Source organism: Sinohyriopsis cumingii, chromosome 17, assembly GCF_028554795.1.
Source record: "Sinohyriopsis cumingii isolate HCF-2022 chromosome 17, ASM2855479v2, whole genome shotgun sequence".
Classification (NCBI taxonomy): Eukaryota; Metazoa; Mollusca; class Bivalvia; order Unionida; family Unionidae; genus Sinohyriopsis; species Sinohyriopsis cumingii.
Window position 1 is genome coordinate 23,378,685 of NC_142977.1, and position 21,288 is coordinate 23,399,972.

The window sequence follows — 21,288 nt, forward strand, 5'->3', positions numbered from 1 at the left end:
ACGCTCTGTGAAAGTATTAGGTTCTACACACCTACTAGATAGTTGCAAGTGCCAGTTCAGTTTCATTTGTTTTCTTTTTATAATTGGGCATCAGTAAGGTAGCCCAGTTATTGTATCTTTTACGTACACACAAAAGAGCATGTTCAGTAAACAAAATGACCACCTTCTAGAGAGTTGCAGGGCAGTGCTGAATTCCATTTTTTTAATCGTCATCTATTAGAATAATAATGACTTCACAAATGTCAGATTTCACTTTAATAATTGGTCATAACTTCAACAAGGTGAGCGCTCAGTTTGACAAAAACTAGGGCTAAGTTCTAAATTATTAAGTAATTATATATATAATGTGGACACGTTGCGTACTTGGACAACCGTAATTTGCACACGGTTCTTAACTGAATAACCAAAGTTTGGACAAGGTGTGAGTTCAATTTAAGGAAATTGATTTTCCAGCTACAAGTAATCTCGATACCGATGACATGTATGGACTCAGTTCTAAAATGAAAAGAAACAATTCCCTGAAACATCGTCAAGTCATATGTCCTTGGATAGGCATGTCCCTATCTGGCTGAACACCCAAAGTAATCCCAATATGAAATGCAACATACCCAAGTCCACAAAGCATTTAGTTTTCAAATAAGGTAAACGCTTGACATTCTTGCTACATCGAATGTTTCGGTGCTACCAGGTAGCATCTTGTACCTTCGTACATAGTCTATATTTATATAAAATTCAAAGCAAAACAGCTACAATTTATGTCATATGTGTAATTCTTCTTGCGAATGTATAACACAGTTTATATTAGAAATCTGCGCGTTGATATTTCAAACGTCTGTACTGTGATGTTATCTGTCCACCCTTCTATTAGGAACAATTATTATAGTTCCTCACACTAGAGAAAACCATTTGAATGGGTAACCTAATAATATTAATATTACACGACCGAAACAATAAAAACAAAATACATGTGATAACATTTACACTTTGAGGTTTACTAAAAGATTTCAGAATAAATTTGGTTTTTGGATTCAACTTAGTCTTTTTAAATATCCAGATTTTGTTGGCCCTGGTACAAGTTGTGATGACGGTTAGACCCTAGACCCTTGTGGGGCCCTGGAAATTTTATCCTAGTTGTCTCAGCCTGTCCGCGGCCCTGCAAATATCCACCAGCTTAAATGTAATATGGTCTACGGCAATGTTTTAGATGTTATGTAATAGCATCTTTATATTTTTCTTATTTGCAAACCATGGCCAGAATGGATGGAGACATACATCAGCGGTAGGAAGAAAGGTCAATAGATCAGCGAAACTTCTCAAAATACAGCAGAAGTGGTAACGGGGCACAGAGCACATGCCAAGTCTGTAACATGATGAGGTTCCGAACCAGAATATACTATAGCTGATATCCCTACAGTAGCCACCACAGTAAAGGTCATGTGACACAGGTGCCCTTAATTAGTTTGGAGAGGGTTGACTTGCTTCTTCCAGTGGAAGCTCTACCACAAAGCGAATCAATTCTCAGTCTTGGTCAATCTCTGGACGGCTAATCCTACCCCAAGCGTCTGACGCTGTACAAGGGCCTTCATATATATCTAACACCTCTTCAAAACAGGACAATAATTTGATGCATATTATGTGTCATTTTCGTATTACAGATACGGGTTTAGCCTTGTCAATTAATGAAGGAGGTTTAGCATCCCGTTTATCTTGTTTTCTCCTCACATGTACATGACACGCAATTCGCTTCATCTGGGAAATTCATTTACTACACGGTTCCAAACGGTTGCTGAGGAATTTATTTATCAATCGACATTCCTGGATGAGAGGTCCGAGCTCCATAAACCTGCAGTAGCCACCGTGGCCCTGATCAAAAGAATCAAACAAAAATTCATTTTAACTAAATGGTGGAGGGACCTTTTATTACTTATTCTGCAGTGAACAGCCAATTTTCTCCAATCATCCCAGAAGAGCTGTTTTCCTCTATGGCGCTAGTCCAAAACATTGCGTCACAGGCTGAGGCACGGCATTATTATGATACGAATTTTAATCAGCTCAGTCTCTTCACAAGTGTTGATTTGAGCGTCTGATATAACTATCTCTTACTGATAACTCAGAGTAGGTGACAGCCACTCCCACTCAAACAGCTAACCAGGCCCGACCTGCTAGACAGTACGACAAGAATATCAGTCAAGCAAGAAACTAAATTTTGAATGATACCTGCTCTGTCTGCTTTCATCCCAACATATGCTGACGTTGTGGTGGCTCCTACCATAAAACACATTGTCAGCGTGTAAAAGGTTCACATGGTAAAGACTACAGAATATAACCTGGCGAAACGAACACATGCAGGACAACTACTCTCAGAACAACTTTTCACTAATGCAGAAATGAATAACAGAATAAAATCCTATTTCCTTCCTTGTCCTGCTAAGAATAGATGCAAACTCATTACGATAGTGGTTGACATCCGAAAAACGATATTTGTTTCAGGGTTTCAGGTTTGGCTTCAAGTTAAATATTCAGTGCAAAACCAACGCCTTACCCGCACAAATCTAAAGTTAGTCGTCTCTGAACTTTATGTTGCCCATTACAACTTAAGCGAAGAAATAGCTTTCTTTAGGATTGCAGGACCTTGATATATGAAACCATTTAGGCTCCTCTCCCCTTTAACAAAATGCATAAGTGCGAAGATCTCTTTGCAACTCTTTTGTCCAAAAAAGACTGTGCAGCTGCGGAGGTGAATCTTTTATACGAAGCCTTTCTTTCTTTAGACCATTGATTAACATTCCTATTGACATTAAGATTCCTTCTCAATATGTTGCAATTAAAGTAGCATATCCGGTTTATGGCAGTACGATGCAATAAAATGTGTCTGCAACAAAATGTTCCTTGGAGGAAAACTTTGTTTCTACACAGTCGCAGCGGCATCTCCTGGGCTTAGGTTGTCTATGGCTCTCGTAATCCATATTTTTCTGCCAGAACACTCCTCCTTTTTGATGCTATTGCTTTTCTCCTAACTACTGTTATGGTCTTTGTTTGTTCTCCATAGACAGTATCGATCTAGCTTTCATCTGACATAAATAAAAATGCATGTATATGATTGCTGGGGGAATCGGAAGTATGAATTTTGTATTGATGTTTCAGTTTATAGCTTATTTCTAACTGGTCGTAATAAATGAGGAAAGTTACCGTTACCATGAGCATTTCTGGGTATATTGTCATTCTAGGACAATAATTTAATTTCGCCAAAATATTAATACAAGCTAGATGAAATTGACTGTATTATTTTGTTGCAAGACGTAAATAAGTTCACGTCTTTCATGCATATATATATATATATATATATATATATATATATATATATATATATATATATATATATATATATATATATATATATATATATATATATATATATATATATATATATATATATATATATATATATATATATATATATATATATATATATATATATATATATATATATATAAAGAATGCAAATCATATGGCGAATAACATTCCTATCGAGTGCACTGGACCCAGCAAGGGATAAAATTTGTCAGGGATTAATTAAGATAAATGTAATAAACTGACAATGAACAGCGCAAAACTAGCATCTATCTAGCCTAAGCGCTTTTGACTCTTAATGAGTCTTTTTCAAAGGCAAATACAAAACATAAACAAGACAATCAAATAAAACAGACAAACCGTTGTCTTTGTAAAACTTTACATGACTATGACTTGTTGCGGATGCTGAAAGATATTTTATTTTGTATTGATCTATATATATATATATATATATATATATATATATATATATATATATATATATATATATATATTTGACAGTCCTAGTGACCCCATAGAATATATGTAATTTCTGTTGATCAAAGGGATGTAACTCATTCCATCAAACATCTAGAACCGGTGGAGTTCATGTCATATTATCATGATAACATTATGTTTGGGTGCCTTCTGTAGTCAATTAAAGTTATGAGGTAATCTGAGTATCTCATGTTGATATATGATGATGCCTACATTTCCTTGCAAAGATGTGATTGTTTTCAATAGTCCACCATATTTCAATGGAAGAACAATTTCAGTTACGATTATCAAAATTTCTGTAAGACTAATTTGAATCTTTATGTTTTGACACTTGTCATGTTTACATCAACGAGCGGTTTTGTTTAGTACAGGATCTGACTGATATATTGATAAAATATATTTAGTATATCCTTTATGTACAACGAAATTGATCACGTAATAAAAACTATAATATCTCATCTTTAAGGTTTTAAATTTGCGATGGGATATGTACAAAATGAGCAAAATGAAGAAGAAGAACAACAAAATCTCCCAACTAAATTTTCCCGAGCCCAAAACAATCGAAGATACAAAATACAAAATGGCAATTGGTAACAGTTGTTACTCTGCACTTTGTGAACGAATTCCATCGAGAAAAGGCTGAGTCAAGCCTCCCTTAGATCTAGTTGCTGAATCTTGTTTGTACATTATTGCCATCCTAAATTATATACAGGTGAAGATCAAAAGTGCTGGCGTCTGCGTCCATGGCTTGTTTACAATAGAAAGTAGTTCATTTATGCACTTGAATAAAATATGAATGTGTGCAATATCGTAAAATATTGAACGATTCTGAAAATGCAAAGTTACCGGAGAAAACAATACGCATATAATAATCTCTATTACTTGCTACGAATACATTTTTCCACTCTTACGATTCCTTAATGAACGCTGACCTGGCACCATCAACTACTTACACGTACATGCTTGCATGTACAGTGTTTCACGAGCTTAGTTTGCTGCTCTTTAGAGCCAAACAATTTATACCTACTTATTAACTGTTTTAAACATTCATACGATAAACTACTATCCCAATCCCATGTCCTGCTTATTAGTGAGCAATGCTGACCTTGTTTCGACTCCTTCTTATTGCGTCCTCAGTCAATATTATTACAAGAGCATTCATCTTTATTTTCATGTCATGGAATTCCCATTTTGTACCATCTGGTTTGCATTTCTTCTCCATAGACAGTTGCGTTCCAACTTCCATCTGACGTACATAAAACGGTATGTGTATGTTCGATGGGGGAATAGGAAGTATGAATTTTATTTTCATGTTTTGGTTAATAGCTTGTATCTAAATGATCATGATAAATTACCACTATTAAGACCATCCTAGTGCAACAATTTAATTTATCAAAAAACCTTAATACAGGCTGGATGGAAGTTCCTGTACTTTTCCTCTGTAAGATGTAACTAAGTTCATGTATATATATATATATATATATATATATATATATATATATATATATATATATATATATATATATATATAAACTGGATACACCGCCTCAGAACATTGGAACCAAGAGGTTCAATCCAAGAAGAGTAAAAAGAGACAGCCATGCACAAATACAATTATCTTTTGCAGCCGACACATTTTCTTTGAAATAATTCTCAACATTTGCTTAATAGCCTACAATTACTAATATAACAATGGAATATCCGAGATATAATTTCTGCTTCCATATATTTACATAAAACAACAGATGTAGTTATGGCTCATTGATTTCTACGTCAATAAAAATATTTTTCAGCATCGGCAACAAGTTGAAATAAACTAGTTGAAACATAATACATTCAAAGGTTCAATTCCTTTAGAAACATCCATGTAACGTTTTACAAACACAACGGTTTTTGTGGGTTGTTTGTTTGTCTTGTATATGTTTTGTATTTGCCTTTGAAAAAAGACTTATTATGAGTAGGAAGGGCTAATTAAATACTAGTTTTGCGCTGTTCGCTGTGAGTTTACTGTACTTATATTATTCAATCCCTGACACACGTGATTCCTTGCTGGATGCAGTGCACTTGAAAGGGCTGTTATTCGCTATCAGATTTGTATTCTGAATTGTATCTGACTGTCCTGATGACTGCATATAATATATCTAATTTCAGTTTATTAAAGGGACGTAAATCATACCAGCTAATATCTAGAACCGGTGGAGTCAGTGTCACAATTAACATTATAACATGATTCTAGGATCTATTGTGCATGACCCACATAAAGGTATGAAGTAATTTGAATAGCTTTATTTTCATTTATGATGATGCAAACGTCCCTTTGAAAGATGTTATTGTTTTCAATAGCCCACCATATTTTAATGTTAGAACAATTTCAGTTACTAATAACTAAATTTACTTTATCGTATTTTTCTGTACGACTAATCTGAATTGTTATGTTTTGACACTTGCTATGTTTAGATATCACACGTACTGCACGTCCAACGAATGTTTTCGTTTAGTACAGAATCTACCCGATATATCGAAAAATGAAATTCTATATCCATTTATCATATAATTTATGAACTTAGAAACTGATCCCGTAATGATGACAATATTATGTCATCTGTAAGGTTATAAATTTGCAACGGGATATGTCAAACAATAAGGAAAAAGAATAAGACCATCAACAACAAAACCCCAAACTAATTATTTTTTTTATCCCAAAACTATCAACAAAAATACTAACTGGCAACTTTTAGTGATGCAGTACCAACAACAGTTGTTACTTTGCACCTCGTGAGCGAATTCCATCGAGAAAATGTTGCGTCAAGCCTAAATTAGATCTAGTTCCTGAATCTTGTTTGTATAATATTGACATCATAAATTAAACACAGATGAAGATAATGATTCCAAATGACTGGCCGTTAGAAATTGTTATTTAACTCTGAATATATTCGTCCATTAGTATAACATAACTATTCACTCTATTCCTCTCGCAACTGGGTATATGTTGCGAATGCATTTGTGTGAGACAACATTTCGATACGTTGTACAAAGGAAATCCCCTTGCCACAAGAAACAAAAAAGGTTTCAATCTGTGTGATACCTGAACAAAGATTGAATATCTGTATCTAATCCCAAATTAATATTGTAAACTTGAATGGATACGTAAAAATTCGGAAGCGAGATAACTATATTAAATCTATTTTTTCTCCAAAGAACATAGCAAAAGTGTAATGCTTTGATTTTGCACAATATCTTCAATGGCTTGTTCGTAAAGAGATTTCCATTCCCGTGGAGTTCTATTTGGAACTGTATTTACAAATGACGATGAATGCCCCTTTGTTAAAAAAAAGAATTAGTTCTAATTATATATCACATAGTGGACTGTTACGAGAGAAACTATTTATAGCTTGTTAGACTTTACAAATGTGAGTTGATGATCGTCACTAGTAAGGGGTGAACATGCTCACGTTACAGATCTGTGAGTTTTCTTATGCAGCATGTTTCATACCTTCCCAGATTGTAGCAGGCCTTTAGGTCTATGCCTCACACCTGATTGGATAATCGGTAGTTGCATATGCGTGCGCTGAGCCAAACCCATAAACCCACCTGATTGTATGCTGCCATAATTGCTTCCCCCTTCCCCAGCCGCCGAAATCTCACCGAATCTTATAAAAACAAGCACGTTGCTGCTCCTTGACTTTGCATAATGTGATGCTAGGTATGGCCAAACTGGATTTTTTTTACAAGTGCTTACCAATGTGAGCATTTCACAAAATAAAGGCCACTCTTATCCACGTGATTAATTGAGACAGACAAACATGATTAAATAGTGCTCGATTCTACTTTAATCTAGGATTGATTTGCCCTTCAAATATAATATTGATAACATGAATTTTGAACGAATACCAATTACAGCAACAGCTTTATCTGCTCTAAATCATTCTATAAAGTTCTAAAAATAACGACATCATTCAATGCGAAACGGCCTGTTTGTGTGACACAACTTCCACCACTGCTTCTGTAAGCGCATAAACAATTTGCAATTAATGTTTATTTTCATTTTATGAAATGATGTCTAAGTGAAAATTGAAATGAAGGCGAAGTAAGCATAAAGGCCACATGTGAGGCAAGATCTAGCTATAGCACGTGTAGTCTACACTGGAAACCACTATCACACACTTAAATGAATTCGAAAATTACAGGAATGTTTCTGATTTTGTAGCGCATCGCTAATATTTTATGACATTATCTCATGCGTGACATAAAATAATCTTCTTTCTGCAGGATTAATCTCAGGTATCAGTTCGATATCTGAGTTTTAAGTACATTTCCAAGTATATCGTGCATCCTCTAGCTACATGTCCAAACTTTGTATTCTATTACTTTAACTTTACTAATGGTTCGCTATCAAACACCTTATTATTATTTACACGCGAATGTCAGGACAAAATCAACCATATGTATTGGTGTAGTTAGGAAACTTTACCCTCAGGTTAAGCCTCTTTCCAGGTCACGTTTATTTCAGCGTATCTGTGTCAGGACACCAAGAACTGGAATAAATAGCTCAAACATTTTCATTTCCTTGATCTCTCCAATTTATTGTTGTGCCAATAAATGATGTCTTTACAACAAACGTTCTTATTTAGGTTATACTGGTACAAAATAAATCAAATGAACATTAAACACACTTTCTTTGTTTGCAGTCTTTTATTTATTTTTTAAACAAAGTTTAGTGTTCAAATTATCGAAGTATGAAATTAGCAAATGTGTAGAATGATGTATATAACAATGGGTGTTTTAATAAAAAGTCTGTTAGCATGACTAAAATGGCAGCAGTACTAAAAAGCAGGTGAAAATCAGCATGACAGCTACATTGATAAAGAGTCAGATAAACTGTAGTTAAACTAATCCTAATTCCAAAACCCAAACTTGCATAGAAAATGATTTAGCTGTTACCAGCAATCATTCATGTAACGTACAGAAGTGGTACCGGTGAAATCAAAGTTCAGAAAAAAATCTTAAAACTTATTATTTCAAAGTGATCAATGTAACTAAGTCGGACATTTAATAATGTCAATCGAAATGCTGATTTGTTTAGTGAATTGGACAATGGACAGAAGATATGCATGTTGATACTGATACAGTAACAGTGTCATCAGTAATATTGCTGTGTGGAAATTTTCGATATGACATGAAACGAGAAATATACGTTGAAATAAAATGAGAGAATTATTGTTATCAGCAGTGTTATATTGGAAAAATGACCAAGAAAACATCGTAGTTTTAGTCGGTCGCCAGCAGTGAGTGGATGTGATGGCACACTCGGACGGACGTAGTATAGATTGGAGTATTGTGATGATATATTTCATAATTTAATAGCTCGGAAGAAACTAGTCTGCGTTGCTGTTACACTCGAATAAATTTTAGTAATGAAAATTTGGATAGAATTTTGTTTGTTTGGTCTTTAGACATTCACTGGAAACCAGCTGAACCCCATCTGATAAACTCGGGAAAGTCAGATACATAATTTTCACGAACATTTTCAAATATGGAAAAATTCGGAAACATATTAATCTGAGCCCTGTCTAATGGAAAGCCGAATGGCCGACAATAGCAGAAGTCAAAATGGCACCCTAATATAAACGACCAGAACAGCACATATTTAACAACGAATTTAAACAAAATAAAAGTTGAACATGAACAATTTTAACGTACTGAAGAAAGTGCTATGAAAATAAATGAGTATTACCTTAAAGTTTCAGAAAAATGGATTTAACTGTGCGTTCCTCTCCTCAGAGTTGCTCTTGAGTAACAACAGTTTACAAGTCTACGGTGTGCAAACCAGACAGCAAATATATTACCCAGATGATAAATATTTGATCCAATTATGCATATATGATATTCCTGTGCATAAGTCGCATTTCCTGTATAAAAAGTCATCTTTCAAAACCTGCTACTAGCATTTAATAATATTAGCGTTTGAAACAGAGGTGCAAACATTCAAACATGACGGCATGAAAACATGAAATGAGATTATCTATTATCTCTATGCATAATGATAAAAGCAAATGCACTTAATAAGAAAACAATTTGGAAGGTAGACATGTATGTTTCCTCATGAGCCCCTTAGATGGGATTTTCCAAAACAGCATTAATATATTGTGGTAGGTTTTGCTAATCTGAAGACAGTCAAAAATAATTAAAAGACCGACCATAAAGATAATTCACTTCTTGGTTTCTACATATTAGAATTACTTATTGTGTCTCGTACCTACCTCTAAAAATTACATTTGATTTATTTTAATAGTCTAAAGTACGTACAACGTTAAGGTTTATGGACATAACGTTATTAAAGTGTTATGTTCATTGAAAGGACAAGAACAAATAGGTGTGATAGGAAAGGACAGAGGTATGCATTTTATTGAAGAAGACACTGATTCAATGTATTAGAATGTACACACAGTCCAAAACAGTCTTATAGTTTATCATATTTCACATCAAAAGTTTAAGCTATCGAACTGTACGTGCACATTCGCATATCTTTGGAATTCAGCATTACGGAGAAATGATGGAATAATGAATCAAGGAATTCAATTCTTATAATGTAAAAACATGACATATACTAGTAACTAATGTGACCAAGATATCATTCACTCCACGGAGGCGAATACAAATTATATTTGTGTTTCATACAATTCATTTGTACCTTTCGATGAACACTTTAACTTAACAAACCTAGGAAACTTGCACGAATATTATTTTCTATACATGTATAACACATTAAAATGTAAATTGATAAAACGAACATGTAATATATCAGTTTCTTGATTTGATTGATAAAACGATTTGCAAATGACTACCTGTAGAGAAAAAAAACAAACAAGCAAAACGATATATACGTCAAAACATTGTAGCTTGTGAAGTACTAAAATATTTGTGGCCTTATGTTTGTAATTACAATTGTTTCCGGCTACGCCCCATGAAGTACTGACAGCATAGGGTTCACAGAGCTTAGACGGGAAGATGATGTCTCCATTATTCCAGACGCAAAGTGTGATTTCCGCACATATATAGGCGTTGAGACAATTAAAAGTCAAGGAATATTTCATGCTGGATGGTGCCATTATATCAGTCCAGAAACGTAGTCCGCCATATAAAGTGTTGAATGATGCCTCAACATCAGGGAATGCCACCTACAAATATAAAATGTTGCATATCGGGATATTATGCTTCATAATTTGCATAAATTATTTCATAAGACATACATATAACACTGGTAAATGGTCAGTAATCTGATTCAGATAAGGTGTTTCAAGATTTCTCGATTTAGCCTTCTACATGTAACCAGTTCATGAAACCAATTTTCGTTCTTTATGTTATAATGGGTCAAAGGAATCGACTTATCAAGGTCCAATTTACAGTTCTAATGACTATGAACGTTGTTAAACCAACTCAGTAGTATAGGAATACGGCAACACTAGAACAATAAAATTAAACTCGTCAAGCTCTGTAGGACTCTAGTAAATTTAAAAGCTCAGAGTCGATTGCAGAACCATGGCAATATCTGAACACAGATACGCTTCACCTAAATATATGTAACCTTTTAAAAATTGTTTCATGTACTGTAAATTAAAATTTTACAATCTTTCATTTGTCACTATTCACATTATACATATTTCCCTATCATATAATCTATCACCATATAATGCATGACATAAAATATGATCTTATTTTGAGACATTTCTAGAAACTGAGTTAAGAATTTCTAAATCAAGCTTTGATTATGGCTTTAATTAGTGTCAAGCGGTATGTCTTTGCTCAAATAAGTAACAGCTTTTATGGCCAAGCAACCATTTGTTTGTTCATATTATTCCTATGAACCTTAAGACAAATATCAATTATTGAAAATCGTAAGACAAGCAATAGCTTTGAATCTGTAATATGAACAGTAATATAACATTCAGATAGCTGTATACATCATAGGGTTGAAGGTCAACGTTTTTGAGCGACATAAACAACATACTGCATAGGCCAACCGACAAACAGAACCGAGAACAGTTGTATTTTATACGTCATAAGCGTCAAAGCATTTTGCTTTGTTGTTGAACGAAAATATAAACAGCACAGACAAGTCAGCGAACAGTTGAAACCAGTTGCACTTCACATAGCATAAGTTTAAAAGGTATCCGTTCTTGTTGAACAAGAATAATCCTAGTGAAAAACCTAGCAGTTAATCAGTTCGACATACACTGTGTAGGTCATTAAATGTCATTATTTTGTCATTATGATAGTGTATGCATTATGCAAATATTTCTTTACGTTTTAGTACATGGGGAATAAGGTTAGTATATAAGACTTTGGACATTGCTTGGGAATCAATTGGTCTTGGACGAACGCATTGAATGAAATAATATTAATGCCGAAAGGTGCAATGTTTCAAGAAGCGAGATCAAAGGAATAAGCTGACCATAGATAAAGTGGCTAATATGTTTACTCAGAAACACAAAAATAAATACAATTAAAGAAACAATAAAACGAAATGAATTTTTATGGACGACACTACGATTATTATTTTAAGACACAGAAGTGAATATTGGTATGCGATCATTAAGATTTAAGACTATTTTGTGTGAGTTAAATTTCTTAGAAAGAGTGGTTTCATAATGTGATAGTCCCTTTCGCTGGACAGTAGTTTTGGTCACGTGAAATAATAAAAATGTTTGTGTTATGCTAAACTTGCTTCATTAAAAAAGTTTCTTAACTAAATTCTGAAGAACTATTAGACCTGAAAATAGACAAAGTCTTAAACACGCATTAGCAACGGTCTTAGGTGGTGTATTAATTCAAGAAAATAAAAACTGTGTGGATAATCTAGAGTGTTATGTTTTTTAAATGACCTAGCAACAATGAGAGAAATTTCTCCACACTCGAGAAGGACTGTTTGACTTTGATATTGGCTTTGCAACGTTTTGAACTGTATCTTAGTTCATCACCATCTCCTATTACTGTATTCCTTCATTACAACCCGCATACTTTCATTAAAAATGAAGAAACACAAATAAGAGATTGTTGCGATGGAGCAAGAATACAATATTGGCATTACGCACATCCCGAGAAAAGATAATATAATTGCATATGCACTCTCACGTGTATGGAATCATTTATGCTTGCATTGAGATATAATTTGAGTGGAATTACTTATTGAAATTACTCCTTGGAATTACTGAATGCTCATTGACCATTTGGAATAAACCACTACATTGGAATTATTGAGATCTCATTCAAAACATTTTTGGAGATTATAGCATTTTCGTACATCAAGACATTTAGGACTCTTGGTACATCAGTTAATTCAAGAATATTGCAATTTATTCGGAATAATCTATAATTGTGTACATGCGATAGAACATGTGGGATTCATTGGATGTAAATCACAATACTATTAGTTTTATTTTGAATTTACACTTTCTAACTTAGAGTAATAAATCTTTCTCGGTTTTACTAACTTTTGGTTTCGTCTCTTTTTCTGTTTCATGTGCTAAGACCGTAGAGTCGTAACAAACAGTGTAGTGTAAAATAGATGACACTATTTTTTCCTTAAGTTACAGGTTTCCCGTTGCTGTCTGCAATTTCATTAACTGCTTCATATTTAAATATATTTCTATAAAGTATTTCTACTCGCCTGCTGTTACTTGATAGGAAGAAAACCTTGCTTCATAACATTTACCTCTCCAATATGGCTCTTTATGTTTTCACAACGAGTATGGATAAAAATATTAATTTCGTTTTTATCAAACACGTTCATTTTATCTCGTCTGATGCAAGTTTTTTGTAATTTAAGCAACCAATTGTTCGATTTCTCGTACAACAATCGAAAATTGTCGATCATTTAAAATTTCACACTTGCTCGTCAGTATTGATTGGCCAAAATGTTTCCAAACCCTAAAAAGACTCCACTCTTAACCCAACAATCAAAAGCTTCCAAGATATGTAGTGTACCGTTATTTTATGTCCGTCTGTCATTTCCTTTTCAAGAGTATTGCACAGAAACCATTAAAGGTATTTCAACCTAATTTTGTACAACATTAAGGTACATTTACATACTTTCATTCTTTATGTTACCAATCAAAATATGCTACACGTAGAATATCCATTGAATAGTCTGATTATAGGTGCCAGTCTTATGCAAAGTGACTATGTTACACCGCCTGGTACAACCAGAAGGAGTTGCCCCTTCAGCAGGCTTCGGGAAATGTGACACTTCTAAATGACATTTGCAGACATATATTTTATAGTATCTTCAAGCACAAATGATTCCTGAGCATATTAGTTCAGCAGTAAAATTCACCAATTACGCACAGATAGTACATGTTCAGCTTCGGAATAATAAAACAGCGCAAAGATTTTAGTTGCGAAGAAAAGTCATTGCCGATAGAATGCGTGTCAGCTGATATATTGTGCCCATGTCGGATACCTCCAATGCATAAAATTGATTTCTTATTGTCAGATCATTTTATCAAATAATTAATTGTTAAATTCTTTCTAGTATTTTATCCTAGATTTAGAAAAAGTAATACATGTACAGATACTGATGTTGATTATGAATGATAATGATCGAGTTAAAGTGTTAATAGAATTTGTCAGAATATTATTCTATAGCAAATATTGTATTTAGATATATAATTCATAGTCGCATCTCTTAATGCCTATCCTAAACGCTTGACATACTGTTTCTTTATAATATGGGGTATGTATAAATGGAACATCAAAGTAAAAGGCACTAAGAGATAAAACATGCTACAACTACTTATTTGGGTAGTGTGATGCCACGCCCACAAAGATTAATTGGCACTCATATTTTATCAATGACAAAAACGTATGTCCAAAACTAAAGTAAGATGTACTGAACATAAGAATTAGCACAAGTAGGTTTCAGAGTAATCAGGACCGAGAAAAGATTTATTTGAGCTTAATACATTGACGTTAGAAACCCAAGGGCAATAGCACAAAAACAAAGCCCCACAAAATTTAATAATCAAACATATTACATACTAGTCAACGAAGTAGACGCTGATGGTTTTCTTGGAACCCCTGTTCTATTAGCAGTCCCTGAAGTAAGTATTCTTTTAGTAGGACTTTCAGTAGAAGTAGTAACGAGAGTACTTGCTCCTATTGTAGTAAGCTGAATGTCACTAGTTGTAATGATGCAGTACGAGACCTTGGCGTAGGCGTACTTGAAGCTTTATTACTAGTGATTGTTGCAGGAGATGTAGACGGGCACGCATTAGTTAACATTGATACAGTTGGTACCTCAGTTGAGTTCATAGACGAATAAACTGTAACGGAATAAGGTTGCGTAGTTGGAGCTTCAATAGATGTGATAACTGTAGGAGCTACACTCTGTGATTTTAAAGTAGTTTCAGCAAACTTAGAAGAGGCTGGTGCTGTTGTAGGAGACGTTGAGTAATTTGAACTTCAGTACAAGTATATATGGTAGAGACTCCAAAAGATAGAAGTTGTGATGACTGGAGCTTCCGTAGAAGCAGTAGTTGTAAAGGCCGTGGTTGTAGACGCTGCAGTAGGTTCCGAATTTTTTGAAGTCGTATTGGTAGGAACTGCAGTAGAAATGGTTGTCAAGGTTAGAGACTAGTTATAAACGAATGCGATAGAAGCTGCGATAGAACGAGTCGTAATAGTTGAATGATGATTAGAAAAAGTGGTCACCGGAACTATAATAGTAGATGTTATAGTATTCGTACTTCTGTGGAAGTTAAAGGGGCTTTCAGTAGTAGACTTTATTGCTGACGGAGCTTCAGCTATGTTGTTCGGACTGCAATAGTAGACATTTTCGTGGTTATAGAGTCAATAGCGTAGCAGAGATGAGATTCGCAGAGGTATACGTTGTCATAGTTAAAAGTTCAGTAGACATTGTATTGATAACAGGTGATGTTGCATCCATTGGTACAGTTCCGGCAGCTAAAGTAATAGTAGCGGTAGGAGTGTCTGTGGTAGATGTTGCAGTAGTAGTGGTTATGGTTGCAGTAATATATTTTTTGGATGAGGAATCGTCTAAGGAATTGGTATTGGTAAGTGCACTTGATGTTGTCAAAGTTGGAGCTACGGGTGAAGTGTTCTTGCAAGGGAATGTACTATAAAACGTTATCGTTGTTGCAGAGACTGTAGATTTGGCAATGGAATAAGCCACGATAGCAAACGTTGTTTTAGCTATATATTCAGTATAAGTAGCAGCTGAAGTGATTTTATTATCATTGTTTCTGTTGCAACGGTGGTTCAAACTGCAGCAGTAGATGCTGTCTTTGTTGAAGATTCAATAGAAGTGGTAGTATTGCAATAGTAGTATTAGTAGCTGTAGAACTTGATGGTATAGAACTTTCAGCTTAGTTTTGCAATCGAAGTGGTCTGGCACTGTAGTAATAAACATTGTCACAGTTAGAGTTTTGACAGCAATCACAGTGGAAGCAGCTGCAGTAATATAAATCGTACTAGTTGAATCATGATTAGACAAAGTGTTTACAGAAGTTGAAGTAGTACACGATGTTGATGTTGGAGCTTCTGTTGAAGTTGTAAGCACTGTAGTAGATGATCTTGTTGGAACGTTAAGAGAATTTCAATGCTTAAAACTTGTTGCAGTGGGCGGAACTTCAGTAAGTATTTTAGTAGAAGCTATGAAAGTAGAAGTCATATTCATTGGAATTGCAGTGAGATTGTTGTTGTGGTCTGAACTTCGAGAGTAGAAGCAGTGTCAGAGTCTCAAAGGTAGACGTAACAACAGTCGTGGGATGGCTGTGGATAGTAAAGATTCAAACGAAATAGTCATGATTGGTGCAGCAATAGTAGATTTAGTATCAACTGGAGTTTGGGATGAACTAACTCTGGAGAAAACGGTGGTATTAGAGGTTATTGTTGTAGGAAGTTTAATAGATGTGGTAATGTTAGATGCAGAGGAAGTATATATTGTGGTAGTTGGAGATTCAGTAATAGTAGATGAAGCAGTTGAAGTTACTTTGTATTTCTGCTGCTGTAGCGTTTGCAGCTACAGTAGTTGAAGGTGTAGTAGCTTGAGCGTAAGTAGAAGTAGTGTTGTAATAGCTGTAGCAGGTGTCGTAGTTAAGGCATCATTTCTAGTAGAAGCTGTTGTGTTAGAAGAAGAAGTAGTGGAATCAGGTGCAGTAGTAGAAGCTGTACTAGTTGAAGTGTCATTATGATATGTGGTTGTGGGACCTGCACCTGTTGTAGAAGTCGTTGGTGTTCCAGTAGTATTTGTGTTTGTAGATAGAGCTTTGGATGAAGTCGTAGGTGATATAGAAGTTGTATTCGTCGTAGCTTCGGTAGATGTCGCATTTATAGACAATGTAGCACTCGTTGTCGGGGAAGTAATAGCGGTGGAGGCCGATACAGTAGCTGAAGACCCAGTAGAAGCTGCAGTGGTTGATGTCGTACTTGGAGATTCTTGCGAAGTAGTGGTGGTTGTGACAGATTTAGTAGACGATGTGGTAGTCGAAGATTCGGTTGTAGCTGTTGATGCAACGGTTATGGTAGTAGACGTTGTCGTAGTTTGAGTTTGAACAGAAGCGGTAGTCGAAGGTATTTTGATGGAAGATGTAGTAGTTGAAGAATCATTAGCACTGGTTATCGGTGCAGAAGTAGACGTTGTGGTTAGTGCTTCAGTTGTAGACATGGTTGTATTTGGAGAGTCTTTAGAAGTCGTAGTGGTAGGTTCCATTGTTGTAGTAGACTGGACCCTCATTATTATTTCATCTTTGCTTAGTAAGATGATAATCATTAGAGTATATAGAGTGTTCTTCGCTCCGTAGGGCTGAAATATATATATATATATATATATATATATATATATATATATATATATATATATATATATATATATATATATATATGAAAATATATATATATATATATATATATATATATATATATATATATATATATATATATATATATGAATAATTACTTAATTTTGACATTATGTCCATATCTTTATATATAGTTATCCGTAGTGTTTCTTACTGAAATTATCTGCTTTATCCACCTATAGAAACTAATTATTGAGAATTCGAAACGAAGTTACTATAAAAGAATGGGACATAATAAAAACTGTATTACCAACTCAGGACTAACAATAGATATATGAGATTAAGCACAAGTACACATTTTAATGTTGGTATAACAGACATAAATTATTACGTTGGAACATAATTATTTCACTATTAGTGCCATCAAGACTTAATCTTAACAACACGTTACCATTTCTGTTTTAGCAACTCATTAAAGCGTATGTACATTTTGAGAGACTTCCTATTTATATATTTGTATTATTTTCCGTATGAGCAAGCGTTGACATTGACAAAGGTATAAAAATTCACCGCTAATTCCTTGTGAGGAAAATAATGTACCATTGATTACTGAAATAGGAAAGGAATTTAAAAAATAATTTGAAATGCGTCTATTAGTAAACATTATAAATAGTCACCTATCCCATATGGTGGCCAGGAAAATCACATGATACTCACATCATGTCTTTGAGTTTCATTTAAGAGCAGAATTAAATATTAAACTATTTTCTTTCCCCATTTGGACAAACTACCCATGATAATTTGAGGACAAAATGACAAAGTAGGGATACAATATATCTGTTAAGTGGACGATTGTGGGGCAAAATAGGATGAAAACAACTTTGTCGGTATCACTCGAGTTGTCAATATCCCGTTTGTCTCGTAGGATAAATATTGCTCATTATTTTTTTCAAAAGACCCATTCATTTTAATGTATTTCCTGTGACATTAACGTCATATTTTGTTACAATAGGATTAATAGTTTAACATTGTCTAATGGATAGATAATATTTGTTATCATAAATACAATTTACATATCAGCACGAACGCTGTTAGACGAATACATGCGAATATATTTGAATCATTAAATCTTTAACTGACGGTATATCTGTCCGCGCTTTTGTATGGACTAATGTGTTTTTGTGATTTCATATATGCAAAGCGTTTCTTCAAATATTTAGACTTTGTGTCTTTTCATTACTTACATTTTAGCCAGGCGTTGTGTAGACTGTACCATATTGTTATCTACCAAGCTAATTATCCTTCAATTATTTATTTTTCTCCAACTATGAACAATACACAATACTAGATAAACCTAATTTTCATTACTGTTTTGTGTGATTTTTATCTCTTCATCATAATTTTATTTAGCCAATACTTTTAATGAACAGACGGCTATGAAAACCAGACAAATTATGAATTAACAGTGGTATCTGGTATAAATATTTCAATTTCCTATTACATTTATTATATAATGGACGTGTGCTCTTGCCTTTCAATATGGCGAACTGTGTCATCAATTATTTTGTTTTTCACAATTATAACACTACCGTTGCAATTTTACCAAGCCATTGTCATATAATTGCATGCATTCTAATTCAATGTAAACAGCTGCTTTGTAAATCTAGTGGATCGATTTAATGCACATGCATATTCCACATGGAATGTGTTTGATTTTATTATTGCCAATGACATATATTATAGACCTTACACCTTCAGCGCACATTGTCACACATCTGAGCTCCTTCTATGACAATTTTGTTTTACAATATTTACAGCTCTATTATGGTTGATAAGTAGTAAAGGTGAGTGTAATTTTGTTTCATTTGTTCTTGCTTTGCCATGCCAATTATTGAATTATTTGTTTTTGTCTTTTATGTGAAGAATTACACTATATATGCTCAACTGCTATTTTACAGCTGTAGTTTCTTATGTAAAATTGTCACTATGTTCTGCTCTGTTTGTATATTCTTTACAATTTGAATTCAGCTCGTGCTTCGCAATAGTATTAATCTGCGTTATAAATTAGTAGACAACTAAAAATCATTTTTGATTTTAATTTGCGCTTTACATCGTTGGTTTCGTGTACTGTGACGTGAAGATAAAGTCAATATCATCTTATAATTTAACTTGATTTTATTGTGCCACTGCGGTATAATTTAAACATACATTGAAGCATTTCCAGCTTAACATTATTCTGTGTTCGCTGTTCTAGAGCGTGATGAATTGTTGTGGGATTGAAAAATTGGCATTGTCGTATTCCTACATTGGTTCGTTAATTTTAAATATTATGATGAGCTAGTGATCCAGTTATGTTTAGTTTTGTCTTTGTCTTTTCATTCTTGAATTAGTTGAAGCCTTTTAACAATCAATCAGTTTCTTAATTAGTTACCTAATGCGCTGTGGACTCACATATCTAGCTTTCTTAACAGTGTCCAACATTTGGCAATATGATTTTATCGTACATTGTTGAAAGGCTATATGTCCGAGCAACTAGCCTACAGGCGAAATATAACTAATCTGCGACTAAGGACGGACGATGTAACGACGGATAAGGAGATACAAAGGTAACGTTAATATGCTTCTTCTAAATTTGTGGCGAGACTTGTCAATATTTAAATTTTTAAAAAACAGAGAAAAATGATATGTGTAAGTTTGTGCTGTTGACACATTTGTTTGGCCTAACTAGTATAAGAAAAGTCTACTTTTCAATAGATTCTGATATATTTTCATTACACAGGAAACAGCTTGGTGAAAGCAATCATTCTAATGAAGGCTTAAGAAGATTCACATATTACAGCGACAAAGAAACTGATGGTTTGTAAGTTTCATTTATCTTGAACACAATTAAATTATTCTACGCATATGGTACTAAAGCAGTCGATATAAATATACATACAAAGTAAACTTTCTTGAAGGATTACGGCCCTACATTTTAAATCACGAAAAAGAGCGCCATTAACACTTAATTTTATCGCAGCCTATTTCTCTCCATATTGATATTCATTTTGTTTTAGAAGCGAACACGTAGTACAGGAATGTAAGTATTCACATGTCGATATCTTGAAAAGCACCCCACAATGAATTTCAGTCTATTAGACTATTTTGTATTTTAAATGGGTCATCTGTATGTACATCAGTTTGTTTCCCACTTTTTTCTTCTGTGTATGGTTTCTGTATTTTTATCTTTGCTTGTAATGGCTTCAGTGTTAAGATCTAAAACTTATATATGTTTCTATTTTCTGTCTATCGATCTCTATATCATCTGTATATAGACGTATGTAACCATCCATCTCTCTCTCTTTCTCTCTGTCTCTCTCTCGTTAGGATTTATCATGCTTTTCTTGTCTAATAATTGGAGGTACACCAGTAGATAAATGAATGGGGAAAGTTTCATTGATCAGAACATACTCATGTGATCGGTCCCAATTACATTTATTTCAGTATAAGCTGCCGGAAAACTACTTTATACGAACTTCTTTAACTAGAGTCACGTGCAAAGTAACTAATGTAAACAATGAAATGGAAGGCATACACACTGAATGACTTTAAAACGAAATAAAAACGGAGGGTTTATATTTTATTTTAAAAAAAAATGAATAAA

At 33.9% G+C, this 21,288-nt stretch overlaps 1 long non-coding RNA gene across 1 annotated transcript in view; it reads right to left on the bottom strand.

Annotated features, from left to right (window-relative positions):
- Nucleotides 1-8,501: 8,501 nt before the first annotated feature.
- LOC149777936 (uncharacterized) overlaps nt 8,502-21,288 on the bottom strand; it is a 17,398-nt gene continuing 4,611 nt past the window's right edge. Inside the window, exons 2-3 of the long non-coding RNA XR_016415486.1 lie at nt 14,866-17,650; nt 8,502-11,006 (exon numbers count right to left, since the gene is read on the bottom strand). This is a non-coding gene — a long non-coding RNA (uncharacterized LOC149777936). The remainder of the gene's footprint in view (nt 11,007-14,865; nt 17,651-21,288) is intronic.